Source organism: Phyllobates terribilis, unplaced genomic scaffold, assembly GCF_046119375.1.
Source record: "Phyllobates terribilis strain yellow unplaced genomic scaffold, ASM4611937v1 Scaffold_5__5_contigs__length_657084704, whole genome shotgun sequence".
Lineage (NCBI taxonomy): Eukaryota > Metazoa > Chordata > Amphibia > Anura > Dendrobatidae > Phyllobates > Phyllobates terribilis.
The window spans coordinates 155690151-155695860 of NW_027362765.1; the positions used below are offsets into that span (position 1 = coordinate 155690151).

Sequence of the window (5710 nt, forward strand, 5' to 3'; positions counted from 1 at the left end):
TCTTCAGTCTAGGTGATATTGTGATACAGGGCCGTGATTTTGGCTATAAAAGGGTCCCCTAGACCCCTACCCCAAGCTTTTTAAGAGAATCATATATGGCGTGCCAGGAGACTCTATGGAATGCTTTCTCAGCATCCAACGAGAGTATCTAATTACAAATTTTTAACTGCATCTAGCCCAGGAAATACTTTGTGCCTAGTAGCAGTGTCTGCTAGTCAGCGGATTATCCCGGCTGTTAAGCAAGCTACACCACCTGTAGTTTGGACACTTAATTTTTTCAAAGGAAATGCTTCGGGACCACGGGAAACTCAGTGAAGAGCATCAGGAGGCACCCCAAGGCATAGGGGCTGGGACTGGCAGTAGGATGCCTTGCGGTGGACAGCCGAGCTCGATCCTTATAAAAGCTTTTTAACTGCAGCAGCTTTAGTGGACGCTACTGGAGCGGGAATTACGCGGCTGCTGGCATGAGACTTGCCCTCCAATAGATCCTTGTAAATGGATTTAAAGTGTATTCATTCAAATTAGAGAGACAATTTAAATTAAAAAGCTTAGAGCTGCCTCCACCACAGGGGGGCTCGCTCGACCCACCAGTGGACAGGCACCAGTATTGGGAGAGGGGGGCGGGCCGTCAGGGTTCACCACGGCTCTGGCACAAACCCGGCGACACGGAGGTGGCACGGGCAGGAGCGGACTGAACGTGTCGGCTTCTCACTTTTTGGATTTTAGAAGGGCATGACATGCCTATATCTGTGTCTCCCCCTCCTTTTACTCCTCCACCTCTTTTCTTTTCGCATGACTATATGTACTTGTCACTTTTCCATGTGTTAGTTGTGTCTTCTGAGCAGTTTGTCAGCTTTTGGACACCTTTAAAGGTGTTTTCTATGTGTTTCTATGTGTTTTTGTTTGCCTGCCATTGGTTTTAACGGTGTTCGAAGGTGTTCGACGAACCGAACCGAACTCGAACACTACGGGGGTGGCTCAACACTACACGGGACATCTACACTCCTGACTTGGCTGACCGCTTTTTCACCCTTTTATGGATTGTCTGAGGATGAATCTCTTTGTCACATCTCCCCAGTTCAGTAGTTGGAAGTGAAATGCTACTCCGGTCAGACACCGCTGCGCTGACGCCCCTGATATGCCCCTCATCATTAGCTGGTGGAGAAATTCTATGGTGACTTGTAATCTGGCTTGTTCACATTGGTCAACCAGTCTGCCTGCTACTAGTCGTGTCCACTCTTCCCATGCCTTACCGTATGCTTGCCACGTCGACGAGGCAACTGACGCTCTGATTAATGGCATCAACTATTCGCCACTAGATCCCATAGGGAGGGTGGGCAACTGTTGCCCGATGGGTGGGCGTTGGGGAGGAGATCTGTGAAAATCTGCCAATTGAATTGTGATAAAGCATTAGTAGCAGCGTTAGACCCCTCAGCATCGTGGCTAGCGTGGACCCATACATTGTGTTTTAGGCACAGGAATGCTAGCCGGCGTAGTAGGCCTAGCACTGGGAGAGACGATGATGCCATCTTATTAATGCAGTGCGCTAGGCTGGCGTTTTTTTTTGTCAGCACTTGTTCTGCCCAATACGGAGGCCATAAGCTTGTGCAACATTGGTTATTTAGTATCGCTGCATATCCCTACAGATGGGCTACTCCAATGAGTAACAGACACTGCTACAGGCCCAAAAGGTTTTACTTGGCTAGATGCAGTAAAATATTGCTATTAAATACAAAGGTGGTGTAGCTTGGTACAGATGGGCTACTAAAATGAGTAACAGACACTGCCACAGGCCCAAAATTATTTACTGGGATAGATGCAGTAAAAAATTGTTATTAAATTCAAAGGTGGTGTAGCTTGGTACAGATGGGATACTACAATGAGTAACAGACACTGCTACAGGCCCAAAAGTATTTACTCGGCCAGATGCAGTAAAAAATTGTTATTAAATACAAAGGTGGTGTAGCTTGGTACAGATGGGCTACTCCAATGAGTAACAGACACTGCTACAGGCCCAAAATTATTTACTGGGCTACATGCAGTAAAAAATTGTTATTAAATTCAAAGGTGGTGTAGCTTGGTACAGATGGGCTACTACAATGAGTAACAGACACTGCTACAGGCCCAAAAGTATTTACTGGGCTACATGCAGTAAAAAAATTGTTATTAAATTCAAAGGTGGTGTAGCTTGGCACAGATGGGCTACTACAATGAGTAACAGACACGGCTACTATGCCCAAAATTATTTACTGGGCTATATGGAGTAAAAAATTGCTATTCAATTCAAAGGTGGTGTAGCTTGGTACAGATGGGCTACTACAATGAGTAACAGACACTGCTACAGGCCCAAAATTATTTGCTGGGCTACTAGATGCAGTAAAAAATTGTTATTAAATTCAAAGGTGGTGTAGCTTGGTACAGATGGGCTACTACAATGAGTAACAGGCACTGCTACAGGTCCAAAAGTATTTACTGGGCTAGATGCAGTAAAAATGTTATTAAATACAAAGGTGGTGTAGCTTGGTATAGAAAGGCTACTACAATGAGTAACAGACACTGCTACAGGCCCAAAACTTTTTACTGGGCTAGATGCAGTAAAAAATTGTTATTAAATACAAAGGTGGTGTAACTTGGTACAGATGGGCTACTCCAATGAGTAACAGACACTGCTACTATGCCCAAAAGGTTTTACTTGGCTAGGTGCAGTAAAAAATTGTTATTAAATGCAAAGGTGGTGTGGCTTGATACAGATGGGCTACTACAATGAGTAACAGACACTGCTACAGGCCCAAAAGTATTTACTGGGCTAGATGCAGTAAAAAATTGTTATTAAATACAAAGGTGGTGTAGCTTGGTACAGATGGGCTACTACAATGAGTAACAGACACTGCTACAGGCCCAAAATTATTTACTGGGCTAGATGCAGTAAAAAAGTGTTATTAAATTCAAAGGTGATGTAGCTTGGTACAGATGGGCTACTACAATGAGTAACAGACACTGCTACAGGCCCAAAAGTATTTACTGGGCCAAATGCATTAAAAAATTGTTAATAAATACAAAGGTGGTGTAGCTTGGTACAGATGGGCTACTACAATGAGTAACAGACACTGCTACAGGCCCAAAATTATGTACTGTGCTACATGCAGTAAAAATTGTTATTAAATTCAAACGTGGTGCAGCTTGGTACAGATGGGCTACTACAATGAGTAACAGACACTGCTACAGGCCCAAAAGTATTTACTGGGCTAGATGCAGTAAAAAATTATTAAATTCAAAGGTGGTGTAGCTTGGCACAGATGGGCTACTACAATGAGTAACAGACACTGCTACTATGCCCAAAATTATTTAGTGGGCTAGATGCAGTAAAAAATTGTTATTAAATTCAAAGGTGGTGTAGCTTGGTACAGATGGGCTACTACAATGAGTAACAGACACTGCTAGAGGCCCAAAATTATTTACTGGGCTACTAGATGCAGTAAAAATTGTTATTAAATTCAAAGGTGGTGTAGCTTGGTACAGATGGGCTACTACAATGAGTAACAGACACTGCTACAGGCCCAAAAGTATTTACTGGGCTATATGACGTAAAAAATTGTTATTAAATACAAAGGTGGTGTAGCTTGGTACAGATGGGCTATTCCAATGAGTAACAGACACTGCTACTATGCCCAAAAGGTTTTACTTGGCTAGGTGCAGTAAAAAATTGTTATTAAATACAAAGGTGGTGTAGCTTGGTACAGATGGGCTACTACAATGAGTAACAGACACTGCTACAGGCCCAAAATTATTTACTGGGCTAGGTGCAGTAAAAAATTGTTATTAAATACAAAGGTGGTGTAGCTTGGTACAGATGGGCTGCTACAATGAGTAACAGACACTGCTACAGGCCCAAAAGTATTTACTGGGCTAGATGCAGTAAAAAATTGTTATTAAATTCAAAGGTGGAGGAGCTTGGTACACATGGGTTACTACAATGAGTAACAGACACTGCTACTATGCCCAAAATTATTTACTGGGCTAGATGCAGTAAAAAATTGTTATTAAATTCAAAGGTGGTGGAGCTTGGTACAGATGGGCTACTACAATGAGTAACAGACACTGCTACTATGCCCAAAAGGTTTTACTTGGCTAGATGTAGTAAAAAAATGGTATTAGATACACAGATGGTGTAGCTTGCAACAAAGATAGGCTACTACACTGACTAACACACACAAAAGGGCTGCAATTACAACTAGTCCCTACTCCCTAAACCTTTCTGTCTATATAAGAGACAATTCGCTTGCAATTCACAGGTACACAATATAGGACTAACAGCAGCAGCGGTGCCGTCTAACACAAAGCTGCAGCAGTGAGAAAATGGTGGCGACGGGGAAAATGGCTGGGTCTTATAGGGCAAGGACATGTGACATACACAGCCAATGACACATGCCCTTGCTTGTGTGAAAAAAAAAGCACTTTGCTGCGTGTGTGCTGCTGATAGGCTGACAGACTGCACCGCCCCACTATAAATGCGGGAAAAAAAAAAAATGGAGATCGGCATTATTTCTGCAGAGATCCATCCCCAGCCCCTCCCCCCGCCCGCGGTACACTGAAAATGTGTATTAACATTGATTAATAGTATTACTGTGAAAAAATCCAGTTATGATTTTGGTGCACGAACAGTTATCGAACATAACCTCGAACAGCCGGATTTTTTGCAAATCGTTCGGGTTCGTCGAACGGCTCAAACACCGCCCAAAACAGCTCGAATTTGAGATTGGCGAACAGTTCGAGTCGAACACCGCTCATCTCTAGTGAAAACCAATGGGATGCTCTGATTGACAGACATAGGTAGCACTTTAAAACAACATCTCAGACCAAACTTTTTTTTATCTTTTTTTCATCCACAGATAGAAAATTAAAGAAGTCAGTGCTCCACCAGAGGGAACCAGCATTTCACTAAAGAAATCGTAACGGCCCCCACATTTTTTTTAAATGCGTGGTACTCAGTAACACCCAACTGATGGGACAGTTGAATTAAAAGAGCAGCAGCTGATAACAAGGCCACTGACTAGGTATATGGTGTATGTGCAACGGTGTAGCAAAGGACAAATGCATTATTGCAGCTTATCTCAGGAAGGAAGGAATAGATAGAAAGATAGATAGATGAATAGATAGATAACATTACAATACAATATATTGGTAAAAGCAAAGCACATATACTAAATGAGAACAGATACTACACTTGATGTTAGCCAAAAGGACGAGAAGCGATAACCTGAATTGGTTTTGGCCTATGACTGCACCCTGGCTTCAAGAAGGCACCCAATGTAGGGATAGGGACAAAGACTCCCCTTAGGAGGACATGTTGTTCTTCAATAGACACCTTAAAAGCCACAACTTTACTGCTTTTTGCAGCTGCAGCCCACGCATGCATTTTTAATCTGCATGAGTCTGCCTATTTTCAAACATTCCCCCCCCCCCCCAAATGTCCCATGCTCCTGCAGACAAGGGGATGGGGAGAGGATATCTAATTAGTGAACAAACAAGCAGCGTTGCACCTTCTTCCTAGTCTGCAGGCTTCCTGCAGACTGTAGCTGACTGCAGCAGCACAGCCAGATAAAGGCCAGGAGCCCATTATGACACGTGCAATGATGTTCCATTCTTCCATTCTTGCATTATTCCATTGTTCCATTCTCTTGCATTATTCCATTGTTCCATTCACTCATTA

General features: G+C 43.0%; 1 pseudogene; it reads right to left on the reverse strand.

The window, feature by feature from the left end:
* Nucleotides 1-5152: 5152 nt before the first annotated feature.
* On the reverse strand, nt 5153-5254 carry LOC141151172 (U2 spliceosomal RNA; annotated as a pseudogene).
* Between the last annotated feature and the right edge of the window lie 456 nt (nt 5255-5710).